Raw genomic sequence first — 23,784 nt, 5'->3', positions numbered from 1 at the left:
TCAACCCATCTTTCCTAAGGCTGCTTATCTGTGAAGAGCAGGAGACTGAACCCAAACTACCGAAATCCCATGGCTATTAGCAAAGGCATTTGAACCTGATTCTCCCTTTCTGACTCTATCTGAGCTCCTTAGCTTTGGATTTCAGGTACCTTTTATTCATCTTTGGGAGGTTTACAAATCCCAGTCAAGCTGGGTAGGTCTCTTAACAGGTGTTGCCCATGCTATTCAAAACACTGGATCAAGAGCACCATATAGACACCAAGTAGCATGCATAAACTAATATTTTTAAGAAGTATTTTTGTATTTACACTGTTATCAGAGCTTCAGAAATTCTGTCTGTGGCATCCAAAGAGAAGTCAGCAAGGTTACCATACGCAGATAAAATTAGCATCACTGGTATAATTAGTCCAGAGACCACCCTCTCAGAGGCATAAAATAATCTCTCTTCCAGCTCCTACTCCCGATTTTCCCTTAAGCCCTTTATGACAACGGGTAAATCTGTTTGGCTTTCCATGGCTTCATTTCCCCAGCTACAAAATAGAAAAAAACCCTTCTTTCTCTGAAGAACACCATCAATGAAGTACTTTGGGATCATAAGATACAGAGCATCAATAACTGATACTGACTGCAAAGTACAGGCAGCCTACTACTGTAACAGCTCCTGCTCGTTTAGCAAGACTTTTGCCTGCAAAGAGAATGCACTGTTAGTTCACTGATTATCTCTCATATTCCAAGTGTATGTCTGCCACTGAATTCAGCTGAGTCATGAGTTATGAAATAGTGAAAGTCCATTTGCATTACCATGAATAAATACCTTGTAAACAGAACTAGTTGGGGTGGAGCGTTATTGTTTGTATGTTTGCACAACACTTTTTTCAGCAAAGCTCCGTGAGGATGTATTAAACTGACATTGATTAAAAGTTACAGAATTCAGCTATATTTAGAACTTAATTTAAAATCTTGAAAACACCCTAAGGCCAGCTGAGGAAGACAAAGCATCATTTTCTAATTAATTTTAATGGAAGCACTTTCAAATTTTATTTTACTGAAGAGCAACTGAATTTAGAATATTTTTGCAGCCTTTTAGAATGAAAAATCACTTTTGCAAATACAGTTAATCTGAACAAGTTCTTCTCTACAACACCACTGATTTTTATTTTTATACTATCCTCTATCTCATAATACTGGTAATTCCCTGTCAATCATTAAGTAAAATACATTTTCCCCATGGTTTTAGTTTTTTAAAAAAACATTTCAAATCCCAAGGAAAAAAATATGTGAAATCAAGCATAAGTAAGTATCAGATTTTTTAGAATTTTTAGAACAATTACAGGAATTCTGAGATGCCTGTTACAGAAACAGAGAAAATAGAATTTTCTCAACTCAGTGAATCTACCCTATCAATCAAAGAGACAAGAATGCTAAAAAAGAAAAAATTAGTTTAAATAACTACTTATTAGGTGATGATGATTGAAGAGATAACCCATTTAAGTTAAAAAGACTACTAGTCTGTTTCAGGTATCGCTTTCTTTTCAAACCATTTAAATATATTTGTTCTGATATTCTTATTTGTCTAGTCTTGTACAACAAAGGCCGTCTTTTGAGATGTACCCAGCAGCCAGTTTGTGTGTCAGTGGAAAGTGTACACAGTATTTCAAACAATCAGGCTAAACATTTGCTTATTACCCACTCCACTTATTTAGTCACCTTTTTTTTTTTTTTTTAAATTTAGATACTGAAATACTTATATATTATTAGAAATTAAAGGAATTTGCATAAGAATTCATACTCCCCATATATGTCTCACAGAGTTTAGACATTGGTGTATTTTTATGTTTTGTTTCCTGCTATCTTGCGTCAATACCTGCTATTCCTTAGCAAAGATGAGAGAAAGAAAAAGAGAGCACCACATTCATGTTCCTCCAGCCTTGACACCGTTTAAACAGCTACAGACACTACCTTAAGTTTTAATAACATCAGAACAAATCTAAATTACACCTAGCAATTCATGGTCAAATCAGCAGTTTCAGCTCCTGAGTTAACTGAACTGTAGAATAAAAGAGACATAAGTCTTCTGAAGTGTATCATCTTAGTTGCATGAACCAAAGGGAAGTAAATTTAGAGGACAGTATGTGGGCTCTCTTTCAACTTAGGGCTCTGTAAGAGAAATTTTACATTTAGGGCAATGATAGCTCCCTTGATATCAGTGAGTCTGTTCTATTGCAGAATCATGAGTTTTTCTATAAGCAATCGATTTACCCTTTAAAGCTTGCTTTTATCATGAATGTTCATGCAATTGTATGAATTATTTGTACATTAAAAAAATGATTATATGTCTATATACAACAATTTTGGATCTTTGTCCACATTCATCCATCTGTAGATAGATACAATACTGCGTGGCTTATTTGATCAATCATACAAAATTGAAAGCAATAAATAACATCAGTATTGATACATTCACTCATGCCTCTCCTGTGATGACCATCCTTATTTGAATCAAGGTAAATGTTGAGTAAAATGGGATCTTTTTACTTGTAAGTTATTATGGAAGCTTCACTTAGGGCTACACAAAACCTTCTTGATAATTTGACACTGCTGCAGCATGGCCTCTGCTATGTCAGCACTCAAGCTTTCAGGTTCAGAATAAAAAATTTAGATTTGGTAAGAAAATCTATGTATGTAAAATGAGTGCCATATGTAAGATTAAGAAGGAAATCCGACAGTACTATCTTACTGTCTTTTTACAGAAACGTTATTTAATTACTAATTTAAAATAGTTTACTGAGTAGAGGATTGCAGGTTGAACTTCCATGCACTTAAGAAGTTTTTAAAAACTCATGTAATAGCTCTAGTAATGCTAAAGCATATTCCTATAATTAGTTAGCTGGTTTCCATGATAATCATATACGTGTATACTGCCATTAATAAAGCTTTGAGATAACAGTTTTAAAAACATCTGCATATCTCAGCTAACTAATCTACTTTGATATGCTCATTATATCAACAGTATACAACCCATTTTGCTTATTACAGTACTCCAACATTATTTTTTAGGATTTCAGTGTTACTTCCTTTATCATGGTTAATTAAATATTTAAGCTATCTCCAGAAAATAGCTTCCTGCTTTCACATCCTCATGGACAATGGATTTTTTCAATAACCCAACTTTGAAAAGAAGGTATTTATAGCAATCTGACTTAAACCTCACTTTGGCTTCATGGTTCACATGAAGCATTATTGGTGTTTCCTTAATTTCTAATTATATTTGCTCATAAAGAAGTTAATAAAACTTTATGCAACTTATTTTGGTAGGATCTCTTTTCAAGGTTCCAGTTTGATGTTGTCTTTCAGATCAAAAAGGAACAATTCAATCGAGTTCAAATATGTTTCAGAAATAGGATGTCAGCAATGTAAGTTAGAAGCATGACTGTAATGAACTGAAGGGTAATCACAGCTGACTAGCATTCACTAGTTCACATTTATCATGAAACTTTCTCTTAAATGAATTTTTGCAATCCAACAGCAATATGTCAGCTAAAGGGAGAATTGAAAGAATTGTTCAATGTAAGTCTTGTTCATTAGAACTTGGATTTTTTTGTCCTTTTAAAAGAAAGGATGTCTTATGATTAAAACATTATTATAAATGAGATGGTAGCCTGTCATGTGGAAAATTGAGATTCTCTGGTTCTGGTGAACTGCCTTCCAGCCTGAGGGTTCTTAACTAACTTAAGTGAGAGGCCTTCTTGTCTCACTAGTTTACATATTTAATTTTGCATTAACTGTTTTCATGTAGACCTTTTCTCATTTAATGTGCTTCAAGATATAAAATATACTTATTGTCTTTTTGCTTTTATTAATATGAAGTCATATATATGTATGATCATACACAATGTCCCATGTACAGTCACTTCATTTGGATGAAAACATTAAAATCTATAGACATTACCCCCACTGCAATAGGAGTTTCTTTTTTGTGAATGACTGAAATGTAAAGGAGCTGCACAAGCATAAGATTTTTATTGTTGGAGGGTTTGTTTTTCTTGAATGTAAAAGTTTCACCAGCCACACTCAAGAGTTTCGTTAGCACACCATTTTTTTCAATTCTTTCATGATTTTAACATAGATTAGATTTACAGTAACCACACTTTTCTTTCACAGACAAGATACATGTTTTCTTATTAGATCTTGAATGGGTAACATCAATGGCTGACCTCAGTTTTGCAGACTATTCTAGTAAATGCACTCCTATTATATTTGTTAATGAGTTCAGTTAAAGGGCTTTTGTCAGACCTAAGTACTTTACCTCTACCGGGGGAGGGCAGGGGGGGCATGTCAGGACCTCCAGTTTTAGATAATTTTTTCCTTCTTCTTCTTCTCCTGGGAAGATATCTGTTTTATGTTTTAGTGACTGATAGTCACAGGACAAATTCATACTCTAGTACGCAACCCAAAGGAATATCTTAGTGTAAAAAAGGGGAGAGAACAACAGCAGCAGTCACTTCTAGGATATTCATGCATCATAAAAGATAAAGAAGTCTCCTGAGTGTTTGTACCTTTTTCTAATTTCCCATGTCATAATTGTTTAATGGCACAATGAGTCATGGTGTCTAAGCTCTGTGTCAGCAGGCAGATGCAAATCTCAGTGAAGCCAAAGAGAATGCTGCCTATTAATGTCAGGGTAAATCAAGTCCTTTATGCCTTTTCCATACTCAGTTTTTACTGAGATTGCTGATTAAGCATGTGTGTGAGGGTATCTAGCTTTCTTTCAGTGAAACACAGTTGCACGAAGATGGTATTTCTCCATTTAGAAATCACACTGATGTATGCCACGCAAAGGTCTGCTCATCCCAACATCTGCATCGAGTAGGCTACCTCAATGATCAGCTCACCTATGGAGGCCAGGTGGGAAGCTCTTCCGACCTGCTGGGCTAACTCTGTCCTGTGGCTCGCACTGAACCCCAGTGCTGGGAGCTGCTTCCCTCACACACCTTCACAAGAGAGGATCAGGAACAGGTCAGTGTGCTGCCCACCACACACAGCTTTGGCACTGGGCACAGAAGGTTGATATCTGTGGCATGGTGCAAGGGGGTATAAGACAGTAATGCAGTAGGAATGACAGTGAGGTTAACCAGGGTACATCTGAAGGACTATAAATCAGACTAATCAAACATAACATGGTTAGTGTGATCTTCATGGCACTCCTCTCTCTCACCCCTGTCTGCCCAGAATCTGCACTTCCCACTCAGGGAACTACTTCGTATAGCAATATGAAGCTTGAGAGCACCTTAATATTTAGAGAATGGAGAAAACTGGGAAATAAAAGGAGAGAGAAGAAATTAGATCCCTTATAGATCTGAATATTGCAAATATTAAGTTCTTTCTGGATGCAAGGACATAATTCTTTGCTAATAGAAAACTTCATTTCAGCCACATACTGAAGTATATCTCAGATCTGTCTCTGTTTAGCAAAATATTTAACTTAATAAATAGGTAGGTGTTAAAGACAATGAGGTAAACAATGCTATCATACAATTCATCTGAAGAAATAAAAGTAATCATCACAACTCAGAAGACTAAGGAATCCTTGTTTCACAAAGATGCTTGCAAGCAATTCATAATTTAAAATAGAAAAAAAATTATTGAATCCTGTTTGTATATTACTTAAGAGGATAAATTAATGGGATAAATTATTCATTCTGAAATATTCACTGTGCTTTACTAATTATCACAGCAAATATAATGCAGGAATTTAGTAAATTCCACTGTCACATACAGGCACATACAAATGCAAAGACATGCTTGGAGATGCACTGCAGGCAAAAGTGAATGGTAAGAGATATAATTAAAGATGTTTTAATAGGTTTTCAAAGTTGCTAAGATACCGTCAGGTAGCGTAGCACATCTCAGACAGCCACAAATATCCAAGACTATGTCCTAAATATTCATTTCCTGAATGAATTGCTTTGTTTTTGTCTTTCTTTTCTTTTGCCTTTCCTTTCTTTTTTCTTTTTTAACTTTCCTGGTAATTGTAAACCTCTTCAGGTAAACATCATCATCTGACAGGAAGAAATATTTGTGTTCAGGATTCACTATATTCACTCAGCAATGAATGAGTTTTTACAGCTTTTCTGAATAATAAAAAGCAACACAAAGACAAAGTTATCTGCAAAAACATGACTCGTAGCAAAGCAGGCAGCTGAGAAGATATATGTTTACCACTTCTGATACAGTAAGGAAAGTACAGGAGATAGAGCCTTCTTTGACTATAATACCAGGATTTTTATAGTAGCATAACACCTTACTAACGCAACCGTGTAACTGAAAAAGAAAATTGAGGGCATTTGCATTAGACACAAATATGATGATGGAATAATGTGAAATAAAATAGCTTTACAGATTTGACACAAAAATAATAATCTTGAATAAATGGTTCTGATCTCACTACCTGCCTGAAGCTTATGACAACAGAGCAATTTGAATAAGTGTACATCAGCTAATATTAATTCGTGGAGAGATGGATATTGAATAATTTAGGTGTTACTTTAATCCATGTAATAATAATGTTCAGACAGCCGTATACAAAGGCTTCACCATTTTTAACTACTACCACCTCAGCAGCTAGTAAAGATATTTTAGCAAACATTCCTCAAATTAAAATGAAAAGCTAAAATATCTATAAATTCTGAACAACAATCACTTCAGTTCTGATTGCCTTGACACAAAGCAGGATTGAAAACTTCTCTTCAGCTTTGCTTTTGATGTCCATTTTTTGCCATACAGATGATTGTACAGATGCATTCCAACCCCACACTTTGCAATGGCTGGTTCTTTGAAAACAGAAAGGCAAATGCCTACTGAACTTTTCTTTTAAAACTTAACACCCAAGATCAAAGACTAATTCAATTAATTCTAATCTCTAAAGTTATTAGATCTGGGGGCTTTATTATTAACAATTTTTAGGCTTTTAATCCTTTATACAATGACTTATGCAGGCACACAATATCCCAAATGATAATAACCACATTGTGAATTCTAATAAATTTTTATCTAGCATGAATCGTACATAAAGCTGTCAGTTTAGCTCCTTCTCTGTAGAAAAGAAACAGAGAATCCTGCACACGATGGAAACAAGGGTGATAAAGACTACAGATATGAGTGCACTATTTGCAACTAATCATTTATTCAGAGATCAGAAGTTGTTTTCAAGCAGACACTGGGGCAGTTCTTGGCACTTAACATGATCCCCTTTCAAGCAGCTCTGCGTTAAAAAGGGATATGAAGCATCCCAAGGACTGTGAAATGCAAAAATAGCTTTCAGCTGTCTTTTCTCCCTGCATTGTCCATAGTCATGAGAGGCAAGCCCTGACCCCACTGAAGTCAACAGAATTTCTGTCATTGCCAGTAGCAGGACCAGGCTTAGTCACTGCTTTTATTAATAATTCATTCTTTAGAATGACATTACGGGTATTTTGGCAATGGCTTTGTTTTTTCCATTGAAGTAAAAAAATGGTGCAAAACCAAAACGGATTTGGAGAATGTTACCAGCTCTGATAGTAATATTAGAGTAATTGAGAAAAAGTTGTACCATGTGTATGTTATTCATCAATGAGTTCCCACTCTTGCTAGCTACCATAAGCTCCAGTTCCACTTGAACTTTTAATTAAAATACTGTTACAAAAGGAGGAAGACATAACAAAAACCTTTGGTTTTATGCAGAGGACAAAAGCATTTACAAAAATGGCAGAGACTGGCCCAGAAGGATCATAACTGAAGTTTATAATTAAAGCTTATGATACCATAACCCTTCTTTCCTGAGATACTCTTAGATAGCACTCTGAGATTAGTCAGTTAAATAAAATGGAATCTCATGACATTTACAGGGCACACATTTGCATATTATATATAAATGTGATACTAATGTGATACTAATCACCTACCTACTGCTCAAGCTCTGTGCAGCCGTTTTGCACCTTTTTAGCCAACAAAGACATTCTCTCACATCCGCTAATCTGTTGCTCAGCTGAGGGTATTTGTGCCCTTCCTCAGCCAAGTCAAGGTAGATCATAACAATGCTGGGCACATCTGAGCTGATTTCAATCTAGCCAGCATGGATTACTTTTGTCAGCCATGATTTTCTAGAATGAAAGAGTCTGGCATAGACTATTTCAAACGGGTGTGTCATGCTAAGATCTCTGCAATCACACAATCAGCATTGGTAGCCTTAGTAGTTATTACCCTACTACAGATAACATGACATATGACAAATCATACTTTTGTGTGTATTTATGCGTCAGGGCTCAGGCCTGAACTCTCGATAGCATGTCCTCCTTCTGTGACATGATATTGATAGTTGCAAAACACGGTACTATTCTATTATCAAATGAAATGGACTGACCTGGATAGAAAAAAACCCTCTTCTGTTGACAACGTCTGAATGCAATGAAAAATCTGTCAGGGGTCATTTCTTTTTAGTGAAACTGAAAACTAATCAACTTCTAACCTTTCTAAATACAAGATCAACTCATGCAACAAGTCCACTTAGTTCCTGGATTTGCAGAGACAAGAGGAGTCCAAGTCTGAAAGTTGTATCTTGAGTTGCATCAATACATATCCAACGAAAAATTTCACAAAAATCTTCATTATTTCTTTGCATCAGAATTCTTATATATGAAGCATTACAAAGCACTTTTAATTCTCAGAATTTAAAATTAGTATAAGAATGAGTGCAGATTAGTACAAGAATTATTAGAACATCCAACTAAAGAACAATCACATTTTAGTTAAATTCATATATACTGAATAGTTGTTAAAGAATATCTGACCCAAGTATATTATTTTGGGTATTTTGTCAGTCACGTATCAGTCTGGTAGTCTGTTAAATTGTATTTGGAATATGGCAGATACTATTAACGAATGTATGAATAAAGTTTTAGGAATTGTGTGCTTTCATTTAAACTTCACAGTTAATGCTTTAGATAGATGCTGGAAAGGATCTCTCAAAAATGAAGAGAAGCTGATGACAAGTTGTAGACATTAGCATACTATTTTTATTGTTATACACTTGTGCTTCTTATTTCCTAATCCAAATTCTCTAATAAAATAGTATAGTATACATGAGCTCTAGACTTGGTGTGATGACACAGTAATGTTCTCATTCCCCTGGGAAGAATATATCCTCAATAATTTTAATACAGACACTTGCTTCAACAACACGATACTATTGGAAAAAAAAACAACCAGAAGGAAACACTCAATTTCCTTAGAAATTGGTGGATAATGATGTAGAGAGCAGTTGCCTGTAGTTTAACATCTCTCAGCCACACTAAATCACATCTAAGTGTTAGCTAACGTTTAACAACTATTTTCCTATCGTATAGGAATTGCTTATGAAGAATTTCAATAGCTCATATAAGTTGAAAAGCATAAGTTGTTTTGAAAACACCAGAAATTACACCAAACTCCTCTTAAGTCTGCACAATCACTTAAGTTTCTGCAAATCCAACCAGACTGAACTGTATCTCACCAAAGCCGCAGAAGTGTCTTTGCATGAAATCTGGAGTATAGCTATGAATCGCATCCTCACGCACTTCTGACAAGCATCCACCTCCAAACTGGAGCATGCTACACTACACAACAAAACCCTGCTGATTATTAAGATCTTTCAAAAAAGAATATCAAATCTATGTTATTAGCCATGGAGAATTTCAAGAAAGAAGAATTAAATGTTACTAAGAATTAACAAAATTACCGCAGAACTTATATGATATTATTGCTACTTCAAAGCTCTTTAAAACCTGAATCTTAATGTCCACAGCTTAAGTGAGCTGCTTAAACATCACAGTCTATAAAGTAATTTTGGACAGACTGTTAATTCTTTTTTAATTATAGAAGTAATATAGCACAGATAAAATTAGGTAGGTTTTATTTGGAATGTTAAATATTGGTAATGCTGGTGAATAGAGCAAAGAATTATTGATTAACTGTCAGGTGTACTTGCTAAATGGTCTACATGTTTAATCAATGAGTTAGTACCTTGAATAGAGTGATCCTTAAAGTACTTATCCAAATTTAGAGATTTATAACCTTCTGTTTTATTTTCAATATACTATGCATGTGCTGTGTGTAGTGCAAAGTATCTTTGTCATTGGCCTAAAAATAAAACTGGTTTTCCTGGATGAATTATGCACTTGTAGCTGGCAACAACCATTTCACACTTGCAAATTAAACCAAGTCCTGTCAAGTGACTGAGAGTCATGTTGATTTCAGTAAATCCAGAGAGATCTGGTAAACTGTCAAAATGAGTTTGGTTAAATGTTAGCAGAGTTCAAAAGGAGAATAGAGAACATCAGTTCTAGTGAATTCCAAAAAGTAATTTGTGTCAAGTAACAGAAAAGTTATTCAAACCCTAGAGAACCATGTTCAAACCCTCCTCTCAAGAGTTTTTGGCCTTTATGGACTCTGGCATTTAAATAGATATATGGAAAGCTCCCTAAAGACTAATCACTGCCTACTTGTTTATTATATTTAATAAAATTATCATATTTAATACATTCTCCTCCACTGATCCATATGGAAGTCATTTTGGAAGAGCCCAAAAACCAAAAAGCCCACCTACTACTGGAAGACAAACCAACAGAGACTGATATTTCATGTTTACTTATATGGAAATATATGATACAGAATATGGACAGAAAGGAAGTATAAAATGTAGACAGAAAGAAAGCATAAAGCTATTTGAAAATCAGCTGTAGTGAATACAGAAGCTGACATCCCAGGCTGTCCTTTGCTCCCACAGAAACGACCTGGGGTTTCAAGCTAGAGGTACAGAATGGTATACAAACAGGTGCCAACACAGCAACATTCAGAATACAGACATGGAAAAAAGACAATGTCTTCAAGAGCAGCCGCTATACTGAGCCAACACAAGCAGTACTGTACAGAGCTGACACTTTGGAGAATTGCGTAAGAACACTTGGGCCATGTTTGGCCAAATTTTCCACAGAAAAACAGTTCAAATTTCACCTGTGTTGTACAGTTCTTGAATACAGTCAAGGACAGCGTGAATTACTCTAGTGGAGTCTATCACAAAAGGTCCCGAGATACATCTGGAAGTATCTCAGACTATCCAGACTGTACTATTCCACACATGTCTCTGTCAGCTTGGAAGTTGAAAACTGTATTAATGTGAAACATTATTTTTGCTGAAACCTTACATAAACATTCCTTCTGGATTTGATCTTGATGACTGTTCCACTCAAAATATTTAAATGCAACACAGTTCGCCACTTGTAAGAAAAGAAGTGTTTCCTTTGTTGATTTTTCCTTTCACTTCAGCTCCTGCTATTGCTGTTATTTAATGAAAAGAAGAAAAAAAACCCCAACATTTAATGAATCCAGCTTGTTTGACTCATGCTTACAAAAAAATTGATCTGTATTCCTGTGACAGTCTTTAAAATCCTACCACCTGAGCATCTTTATTTAAAGCAATACAGATATGTTGCAAGCTACTGCAAGGGTCATGGCAGTTTGCAGTAAGTAAATAGAATCCTGTAAGAATACCCTTAGAAAGGTAGTGAACTCCCATTTTTAACCCTTTCACTTCAGATAAACGCTTTTTCCCCTCATCCATCCTCTCCATACAGGAGACTTGGACAGAAAAGGCTTTGTCAGATCGCTGCTTGGGAATTGAGTGGCCTTATCAAGTACCAAATCGTAGCCAAATTGTTCGAAGCCAGCTGTGTGTTGTTCCATTTTGTGCTTCTCCTTCATACGCACATTCATCTTGTCAGAGTCCCTGCATGAGACAATATGAATGTCCTAGACTTTTTCCAAGGTAAAAATACTTAAAAGGAAAGGAAAAGAGATTAATTTGAGCACAAAACCAGGACAAAACACAACCTGACCTTTTCCTTACCTCTAAGCAAACACACAACTACTTCAGTTTTGTCAACATTTTTTCTAATTCGTGTATAGGTGATATCACTGTAGCAAACCGCATTAACGTGCAACGTACTATTTAACCTAACCTTTTGGCAAGTAGTGGCTCTTTAAGAATTAAACATGCTATTTAATTAAAATTTCCATATAAATTTGAATTTAAAAAAGAAAAAAAACTGAAGGAAGTTATTACATTTGCTGAAAACATCAGAAAAAGCAGATGTTCCTCATAATCCAAATCATAATACAAGACTTACCACGCATAGTATTGGGACATTTCGGAAATTACATTTTTCCTCTCTGTATACAAATTTACAAGCTAATAACTACAGGTCTTTGAAGGCTGAAGATTATCTGCTTCTAGTGAAATTCTCCATGTTATGGTCCCACATGTAGCAAAACCTCAGTTCTGACACACAGGATTTCCACAGAAGTAGTCCAACAACTGGCCTCCTCATCTGTTTCCCCATTTCATTAGTTAATACTTGGGAAATATTCCACTGCATAGACGTACCAGAACTTCAGTACACTGTGCAGGAGAGTCAGCTCCTGCAATAATAGGATTGTCATTTGTCACCTTGAGTTTCTCCAGATTTCACTGTACCTCATTACAAGAAAATGCCATTGTATACAAGGTATTAGATAACAAGGTAAATGCAAAGCTTGCCTGACAAGTAACTCAGTGATGAGTAGGACCCTTGAAGAAGATACAGAAATATGTAAGGAAAAACTTACCCAAGTCATATTACATCTGAAAGCAGAAATCCAAATGTTTTGTTTGTTTGTTTCTTTTTGGACTAACTATGGATTGACAAATGAGAATCACAAAACACTGACTTCACTCACTTTTTCCATGCATTAACGCTTAATCAGAATCTTTTCATTAAGCCCAGCACTGTCTAGCATGACTTTGCCTGTATTTTCAAAGCATGCTATAGAGATCAAAAGTTTCTCTTCAGTTTTCAACACCAACTTTGTGTCTACCCCATACAGCTGTGAGCTGAACCTGTGCACACAGTAGAAAATTTCTGACCACTGAAAACATTTTCACATCTATTTGATACATGCAGTGGTATGCTAAGCACAGTCACCAAAAAGCTAGGAAAAGGTCTCCATATGTATTATACTCTCAGTTTCCACGTTACGTCATGTAAATCATTCTGAGGGCTTTTTAGTAAATTTACATAATGTATACCCTTCCTTCCTTTTCGTTTTTACATGCATTATTTTTATATTCTGTTTGCACAGCGCTCCAGTGATATACAGATAACAGGGAGCCTGCAATGCCTCCAGCATGCATTTGTGAAGCTTACAAGTACAGAAAATTCCTGTTCCCCTGGTTACTCTCACTAGATTTGCATTCTAACATAAGCAGAAAGAATGACAACTTCCTGGTTGTCAACAGTGAACCCATCTATTAACTGAAGATTTTGCAAATAGATATTGTTTAAAATTTTAATTTCTCCTTTGAAAACAAGTAGGCAGGAAGAGAACAGCTGTCAGTAAACAAGCAGTCTAAAAGAATTAAAAGTCTCTGGAAGAGAAGCTAAGAATCTGTGATGTTACATGGCTGACAAAAGCAACTAGGGAAAGATGATGTTGGTGAAGTAAGTTGTTTAAATACACTTTGAGAAGTGACTGGAATGCAACGAACTCGGATCTTAATCTCAGAACTGGACTGCTTTCAAGATCAAGACAGAACCAAGCACAGTGTCAGATATTTGGTTATGTGTTTTGACCTAATATTCCCTGGCAGACAGAGTTCAGGATGTGAAATTCCAGTTTTCAATGAGCAATAAACATTTACATACAAATGCAAAGCAAAATAGAGCATGTTCTTAATCTCAAGGAAAGGCTGAGCTATCTATGGGAGACAGCATAATACAAAAGTTGGGTATATCTCAAGTAATCATTGCAACAAACACGCTCAACTTACCTGGTAAAGCAAATGTCTGCTGTCAGAAAGACTACATACAATATAAATGTAAAGATTATAGGCCTGAGTCAAATGTAATGAAGCCACTCATTACAGTGACTCCTGCACAGGCCTTTCCCCATGATATTTTTGCTACATTTGCCATACAAGCACTTTTACTAACAGATTACTTACAACTCCAGATCAGTAAAATGGACATAAAGCTAAAGAACATTCAGGGACATTAAATATGTTTCTGACATGCTGCATGAAGCATTATTCTACATCACTTACTATCTGATCTCAGATCACACTACATCATGTCAAACATCTAGAAATTGAAAGAATAGTACATGACACAATATATTCATTACATAATGAGATGTGACTGTTAAAATTTCACCAAAAATCTTTTTCTTATCCATAGACTACTATCAAATCCAAATGTAGTTAATAAATCCAAATTGAATTTGGCATACATAACATGAAAGTATAAACAGAACCATTTTGTGCATGCATTAGATACATAAACCTGTACATAATATAATCATGTTGAGGTAGAGATGAGGATTTTCTTGTTTGAAACTGGCAGACTTCTGCAGCTGAAAAAACATTTTTATATTTGCATATATATATAAATAGAAATCTACAGTGGATTAAAAATTTCTTCAAGTACAGTACTGAAAATAAACTTTGTCATCCTTTCAATCATCAGGTGTCCTTAAAATAATACATTTGTAGATATAGACTTTTAGCAAGAACAGTTTCATAATTTTTTTTAGAAAATGTTATATAGTGCCACCTGTCATTTTCAATGCTTCCAAACTGTTTCCTATGTGTGCTTCTTTATATCCTGTTCTGTTATAACTAAATCCATTACAGTCAAACACAAACTCCAGTAAATATCTTAATCAGTGGTGCAAATTTCTAATCAGCAGGTCCAACCAATTAATATACTGGCATGGCACATAGTTGAACTCAGCTAAATATTAAAGAGAGATTTTTCTGTGAAAATGTCCAATGTCCACAAAAAATATAACCAAATAGTAGAGAGAAACATGTTAAATAATTTTATCTAAATAATTTTATCTATTTATATCATCAATAAAGCCCAGAAACCATGGATAAGGCCAAAAACCAGTAAGACTAACCATGTTAAGTGGTGAAAATTTTCCCTTCCAACTGTTTAAGTCTAGTTCTGTTCTCAAAAAATATCCTGAGTTCTATTAACTCTACTGCCTGAAAACATTTTGAAAAATTATGGCATACTTTCAGACCTAAATATTTTCTGGGTTGAAATACCAAAGGTGTGGTTACTGAGTAATCAAGGTAAAAATCAAGTTGAATTCAGACAAGTTGATGCAGTCAGCAAGACCTTTGACACAACGAGTCAACAGTGAAAGACACCAAGAACAGTGCTTTCATCGAAAAAAAGACCCAGTGCATCACCCAAGCATACAAATGGAATAATCATGTTCTAAAGTAAAAGTTACTCAATCTGCCATGAAGTCTCCTTAGAGTAACTCCTCCTTAATTAACAAAAATTACTGCAATTTCTATCAAAATATAGTTAGAATGAACTATCTGTTCCAATAAAATTGTCAACTATTGCCATAAGCAATGGAAAGAAGTAGTCACATCTTGAAGGCTCAGTAGAGTCTGCTATTTTTAAAGGGGCACTCTTTCTACATGCTGTACTGGCATATGTTAAATTAAGACTGCACGATTGCTACCTTAAGCTAGCATCAAAATAAAAAGGAAATATCCATCTCATGCCATTATTCTTTATAAACTAAGTCAGTCCAGTAAGGATCATAAAGTCTCATTTTCAATGCATTAGCCATTTATTCTAAGGAACTCAACAAGTTTAATGTGATAGGTTATTCTCCTTGGTTTATCAAGGCATCTACGTACATGCACAGGCACACAGTATGAGACTTGTAGTTCAACATCTTCACCAAATACATTTCAGTTGCAATTAAAACAAAGGGAAAAACATACAAAGAAAATAAAGTGCTGTAATTTGTATTCTGCATCAGGGAACTAGATAGCAAAAGAAACATCTTTTTCTGGGAGTAAAAGCCTTTCTGCAACAGAGAACAACTGCTGGAAAAAAAGTAAGATTAACCTGTCTCTCTTCTGTCTTCATCTTTGTAGTGGACAGGAGAGAGGTATCACTTGACTCTTGTCCTAAAGCAAGCGATTCAAAAGCAAAATTGTATCTATTTCATTATTTGAATCAACTTGAATCACAGAAGAGAAAGGTGGACCTGGAGAACTGAACTAATTCATCTTCATAAGCCAAAGCAGGACCAACTCTGCTTAAATTAGCCCTGGAAAATGTGTGTTTAGTCTGCTCTTAAGTACTGCAGTGACAGAGACTAGTATTTCCCCAAGCAATATATTTTAGGATGCAACTATTTTTACAACTGGAATTTTTTTCCTGATGTCTAGCCTAAATCTCCCTTGCTGCAGTTTAATTCCATTATTCTTTATCCTGTCCCCAGAAGCAATGGAAAACAAATTATTCCCTTTCTCTTTGAAGCAATTTGGAGACACTTGGAGACACATCATGCTCCCCCTCCTCCTCACTCAAACTAAACAATTAAAACTCTTTCAGCCAGGCAGGTTTCCTAAGCCTCCTGCAATCCTTGCCCTCGCCTCTCAGTTCTCTCCAGCAGTGTGAAGTATGCTGCACAATTTCCTAAATTCCAGGTGAAACATAAACAGAACCAAGGAAAGTTTGTTTTGTGTGTCTTGCAAGCAAGGCTCACACACGGCAGCAGGCTGCTTTTTCACAACATAACGACATTGGTAATAAACCCTCAAATTGCCACCTAAAGGAACCTCTACATCCTCCAGCCCACCTAGCCAGATATTCCCTGGCTCGTAATTACACAAATAAGATTTATTCCTACCTGTATTGAGCACAAATGGTGGGGTTTTGGTAGCCAGGGCCTGCAGCCTGACAGGAGCAAGCTGCTGTGTGCTGAAACTGCTGCGCCTCAGAGGAATGCATGGCACTGCCCCGCAAATGTATTCAAGGAGTGGTGGCAGCTATGGGGTGAGACATGTGGGTGTTGGGGAGGCATAAACAATTGAATTTCAACAGGTGTTAAATTTAAAAGTTTTTTTTAAATCAAAATAATTTAGAACTCTGATGACATTAGCAAACCACAGATTCAGTGATGCAAGAGGGGTTAATGACTGCACAACCAGCTTAAGAATTAAGCTTTAGGAATGATGACCCAAAACACTTATATCACTCACCCAGAAGATGAGGGCTCTCAACCCCGGGGAGTCTCCTTAGGCAGCATCCCAACCTAAGGGGTGGGTCCCCCACTGCAGACCCACTGCTCCGGGGAGGACGGGCTCCATTTGCCCTTCAGCGGGGCCTCCAGTTGCACCCTGGTCCAACCTGACCTGTCATATATGGTCAGTGGTCTAGAAACTTCTTTTGACTGAGACGTTTCATTGGCTGAGGGCCTTGTCTGTGACCTAATGGCCTTGCCTTTTGATCCAGGTGTGAACAGGATGGCCCTCACCCACCCCAAACTGCAGCTTCCAGTTTTAACCCTTTCCCTTCAGTGGGCGAGAGGTTTCGGGCTTTATTGGGGCAGATGCACCTGCCACAGTGAGGAAACATGTAAGGACAGACAGAGGGAGATGCCTGAGGAGACGTGAGGAGGGAGGGGTGGCTGTGGAGACCTGTGGCTGGAGACGCACTCCTGGAAGGAGATGCTCTATGCCACTGCTGAGGGAATGCAGCCCAAGGGTGGCCCTTGCCAGGCAGGGACTCGCTGAGGGAACGTGGCCTTGGGTGGCCCACGCCAGGTTGGAGACAGTCAGAAGCATGGGTTTAGGAAGGCAGAGGATAGGTGATTGGGTTAAATTGAGCCTGAGACAGGAGAAAGAAAGGTGCTTATTTAATAGCTTATAGGATTTTTTTTCCCCCCTAATACCCAGATTACTGCTCAGAAACTGGTATTAATTGCTAATAAATTAAATTCACTAAAAATTCCCCAAGTCAAAGGCTGTTTTACCCATGGCACTACCCACGCGGAATACTTTTTACTTCTCCCTTATGACCTGCATCCTATTCTTTTCCAAACTACTTCTGCAAATTCTGAAGATCATTTTGCACTTTCATCATACCAGAGGCCTAAAAGCACAATATCAGTCTTGGGAACAAACACCAGAATTATCAGTTTATTTTCCAAATGTGTTGAAAGAAATAAGTGCAATGGACACTAAGAACAAAAGAGAGTGCCTTTTAAATTTACACTAGTACAATGTGGTGTTCAAAATACTTCAAGTTCTTGCACAGAAGAGTGTTATACAGATTAGGTAAGGATCATATTTATATTTTACTTACCCAAACATGTAATAATTTCCATGTTATTCTAAAATGTTCTAGAGAGCCATTATTGAAGGTTACTTTTTCCACTCAATATATCACACTGTAGATGCTGCCACACTTAGGAACAAGAGTGCCACAGCCTCAGCAGCATCCATCCTTCCACAGCCCCGCCTGTATACTTCATGAATAAAACATGCACTCTGAACTGCCCAAGAAAAGGATCTCAGAAAGGTCACTTAAGGTGACAGATTAAATACAATTTCAACAATTTACCTTGCTGTGTTTATGAAGTGGAATACATAGAAATGAAGAAGTCAGCAGGCAGTAAAGGTATGTTCATTAATACCAGTGACAACACAGAAACTGGGTGCCCCTAATCACTCTACTCGTTGCAGAGTAAGGTGGGACCAAGCTTTTGCTGCACCCAGGAGCAGCACCCTTGCACGCCACCAGCAGCTCAGGGGAGCACTGCACCATGCAAAACAGTAGTGACACCTTGTGTGCAAATAAGACATAAAACTGCTTGATTTGGGAATCTAGGTTGAGGGAAGTATTTCTTTCTGATATGTTGAAACAAAACAAACGAACAAACAAGAAGTTTTCAGTAAGAAGAAACCCATAAGACGTAGTTACTAAAAAGGCACATGCACCACAACAGGTAAAACCCAACCACCATACAAAAGGCCTGTTATTATTTTCCCATGGTGTCCCCGTAGAAGGAAGTGCAGTATGTTTAAAGATACACTGCAGCAACAGACCATGATTTGTATCTCATTTCTCACACTGGCTTTCTCTTTGATGCTAGGCAAACTCCTCACCTTCAGCACTCCTGGTTTCTCAGTATAAACCTGAGAAGCATCTTCCCAGTCATCTGAGTAAATGTTCTGAATAATAGCAGGCAATTTTTCATCAAACAATTATTTGTGAATACAAATTTCAGCAGTTTTAATAATATTTACCTACCTCATAGGGGTGCTGCATCTATCAGTCGGTTAATGTTTTAGTGATACTTTCAAAACACAAAAGCCTAGTAGATGACACAGCCAAAGTTAATAAATGATGCTATTGTTCCTTAGATTAATAACATCTTCATAAAGGATGCCCTCTGAAAAAGTGCAGACTGCTTTTGTGCTGTATTTCAAATGGCAACAAAAACCATTATAATTAGACATTTTCCTGGTTTTCAATGCTCCCTATAAACAGTTTTTAGTATCACCTAAATTAATTTCCTTTCTCATTTAAAAGAACTGGGAAGAATACTCAAGAGAGAAAGAAAGTGAGAGAGAAAGAGAATTGCTTGTCACGTCATTTCTCAGTACTCTGTAGCTCTGTACTGAAAATGTACTTCAATGATTCAGGAGCTGTGAAAATTCAGGCTGTGATCATACAGGCTGGAATGGGAGTGGGGGCTGACTTAAAGAGGGAGGTGTTAGCTTTTGTTACGTATTTTACTTTAACATAATACACAGTTGCCAATATAAAAAAATATATGCATATACTTCTTATTCTGTGTTAGAATATGCCATGAAATGCCTCGTTATGTAAAGTGATGCACCACCCACCTTTTTTTTTTTGGTTAACTTTTGTTTATGATTTAAACCGATAATCACACTAAACACTTGGAAATAAATTAAGCCTTTTCAGACTGATTAAATTGGCTGAATGCTTTAAACATGTGACTTCAGCAGATCTAATCATCCTGGGATAGTTGGGGAGTTAATCATGCAAATGTCTTCAGATATTTCAATTTGCAGTGCTGTGTTTTGTAGCATGCACTTTTCCAAAGCATCTGTATTCTGCAGTGCAAACTGCAACTGTTCAATGACTGGGCAATAGAAAAAAGTATTAACTATGAAAACACTAAACAAAATAAAGTAATACAATTAAAAAGTTTTAATCAGAAGAATATGAAATTTGCCAGAGACTTTACACCATTGCAGGAGGTATAGGCCCATTGGCTCCAATTAGGAGAGGGAAAGGAATACAGAATAGCTCCAACACCAAACATGTATCCCACAACTTCATTGCTCATGCACAAATGTTCGAGCTTACTACATGTACTTTGTGGAATTAGACTTTTACGTGCCCAATGCAGATGAGGAGAGTGATGATGTTCCTAAATTATTCTTGCTCACTCTTTTTTGGAGACAGGCAGCTTCCACCAATTGTGAGACTCATTTACTACTCATAGTAATCCTTCTTTTCTACCTTCCTTTCTGTGTGAACGAAATTCTAGAATGAATGAGGTGAATGGTGGATTCCATCTTTTAGTGAAAACCCTACTTTATTTTGAGCAGAATCTGAACCTTTCCTACTATATCCTCTTTCCTATCTCTGGGATGGTTGGAAAAGATTGTATCTAGTGCACACATTTTGATGTTACAGCTGACCTTCTTTAAAGCTCTCATTTATTAGAGTTGGAAAAGGGTAGAATATGGTAGAAAAAACACCACAGTCTTATAAACCACTTAAGATTTTTTATAAATTATCTGTTGTCTACAGAAGTAGGTATTTCCATTCGCATTAAAATGTTATGGCTATTAATGAGTTTTAATATATATGTCTAACTTTATGTACTGCCTACTGCCTGAGTTCTATTCCTTGATTAACCCACCTAGACACTGTTAAAACAAGTAATGGTAATGAAAACACAGTAGGTCAGTCCAGAAAATAAACTTTAGCAATAGTGTCAAAAAAACTTCAAAAAAAGTTCCCTGAGTTTTAAATTCTGCCCTGTAATCAACTGACAAAAACAGTTTTAGTTCATCAGTATAAAATGTTCAGCTTTATAAAATGCAGCCAACCAACCAGACTTAAAGACAGTAAATTAGTGAAGAAGATTAAAATCTGTTTTATGGATATGACAAGGAAGGATCAAAAGATAGCTGGAAGTTTGACAACTCCCACATGCCACCAAAAGATGTCAGCGATATCTTGTCATTTTATAAATGGATAGAACTGATCTTGCTTGCCTAAGTAAGAAGAGTAAGAAGAAGGGGTTATGAAGAGCATTCTACAAAATAGTGAAGCATAACTGGCTAATAAGACTTCTGGGGGATGAACACATAAATCCCCAAAACAATAAGCAATAGAATTGACTGGAGTTATAACCGAGATACTACACATATTTATTTGGAAAATTTAAACCAGTTAGTTTTCTATAACTGCTAAGAAACATAAGACAAAGTTAGGTCTTAAGAATGAGAGTCCCAGAGCCAGTTTGTTTCTACCTATGCTTTCTTCCTACACTCAGGAAGAGCCTTCTTCAATGACATTAAGGTTATGATGGAAAAATGATTCCAATAGAAGTCTATAGAGATTTTGTTAATATGCCTTTATGATGTGATATTATGACGGCAATTCAATTTCATTGCAGGCCTAATGAGACCGTGTTACAATGTCAAAATGAAAGGAAACTATATCAATCAAGTTATAGTACCCTGAGAGAAAGAAAAACCTAAAGAAATTAACCCCATTAAAAACTATTTTAAAACAACATTAAGATTTAGTGAATTCAGAATTGCTTTGCTTTTGTTGGTTTAGTGCTTCAGGTAGAAGCTAAATTTGGCACTGATTTACAACTCATTAAATATATTGACATCGGGGGAATCAGTGAAAGTTTTAAGGAAACAAACAGAAATAAATTCACGGCAAGTACTGTGGTTATGTAAAGCATTGGGCACAGCCTGTTTAGTTGTACAGCAAAAATCTTTTTTCTCTTCCACAGAACCAGAATTTCAATTTTTCCCACCTAAAAAAGGTGGCAATTTGGACAGTGTCTGAGATTTTAAGTTCTTGTATCTCAACTCTCTTGATACCATATTTGAATTTGTATTAAACACTGTAGAATTAGATCCCCAAAACTGCCAAAGTGAACAGAATTCAAGTGGAAAGTTCTTACTGAACTTATTAGAAACCAATATGCCATTGCCAACAATAAAGTAAGACCTAATACATACTGTGAAGACAAGAGCAGTTCTGGTTAGGTCCTAAGTTGTCAAAATTGAGTCTAATGGAACATGCCACAACTGAGAAATAGTCTTTGCTAGCTGTACCTCTGGAATCACCTATAAGGGAGGTTAAGTCAAAATTATGAGAACAGTCTTAAGCCTATTTTAAAATATTTAAATGCCTCTAATAAAAGAGTATAAAAAAATCCCCAAAACAAAACCTAAAAAAACTGGACATAATGATTTTTTTTTTTTTTTTTTTTACTTTCTGGCAACAGAGACCTTTTCATGTGCGTTCTTTGAATTTTTTATGAACAATTTTTGTCCTTTCCAAGCTAATGTTTCCTATTAAGTGTAGAAGTTAGTGCTGTAATATTAATGAGAACTCCGTAAAGACTAGCACACGTATTCCATTTAAAGTGTGCCACTGTCCTTTTCTAAACCATGAGTTAGTGGCAATATAAAGTTCTGGTCTCTGTGAAAACTGCCACCCACCTGAACAGGTTACAGACTTTCTAGTGCAGCAGATAAGGCAACACTATTTTTATTTAATAGCTGCACTCCAATTTTCAGCAAGATACTTATTAGGATGGAAATTTTAAGACTCAGCAAGCCATCAGCACCAAACATTTTGGACATGCCCCAAAATATTGCAAAAAGGAAAACACTGTAGTTTTCACTGTGCCTTTCCTCCTCTTTCAGTTCACATACTGTTTGTAGCAAACACTGGTATTTACATGGCACTATGAAGAAAGATTTCCAAACCCACAAAAATTCCACGGATTTTTGCTTCTGTTACTGTCAAACATGGAGAGATGACACTGTCATCACAGTATTAGGGAAAACTGATGGAAGGAAACCATGAACCATTCCTAAATTCAAAATCCAGTTGTTTCTATTTTCACTTGTCCTTGATGATATACATAAACACACACATCACAGACACACACAGAACCTTTTTGAAGATAGTTGACGCATAATAGATTTTTTCCAGCTGTTTACAGTAAAGCTTGAATAAATTTTTTGCTTCCAACATAATTATTTATTATATGCAATACTGTACTATGCCTAAAGGATATATCGCCATTGTAAGACGCATTGTACAAATAAGAACAGAAATAGTCCCTGCACAAAGATCAGACCCCAGAGGTTTGGTATATTTTTGTTATTTTTCTCACAGAGCCTGTGCCCAAGGCCTATAAAAGTTCATGTTTGTATAAACATTTTCTTGTGTCAAGGTGGGCTTTAAAAAGAAAAAGCAAATGCACCAAAAGCAGCTCTCACCATTTCAAGAAACATAATATGTTCGTTCTGCAGACCTGGTATTTACTTATATAACTCATTTACAGATTTATTCTCAGATAACTCATTTACATCAGATGTGAATTTACTGTACTTTCTGTCAATATAGTATAGTTTCTGTTGCTATTACTAGCCTTAGCAGAGATAAGCTTTAGCTACATCAGCATTATACTAATTGCACGTTATTTTTAAATTTTCACAAACCTATTTTTGTGCTATCTGGTAGGGAGATATTCACAATGGCTTGAGAATGGATTCGCTGAAACCTTATCTATCTTCAGAACAATGTTCACTACAGTATTAAGTTCTACTGTAAA

Source organism: Strix aluco, chromosome 10 (assembly GCF_031877795.1).
Source record: "Strix aluco isolate bStrAlu1 chromosome 10, bStrAlu1.hap1, whole genome shotgun sequence".
In the NCBI taxonomy this organism is placed as follows: Eukaryota; Metazoa; Chordata; class Aves; order Strigiformes; family Strigidae; genus Strix; species Strix aluco.
The sequence above is the reverse complement of the archived record's forward strand: the minus strand, read 5'-3'. Positions refer to the sequence as shown.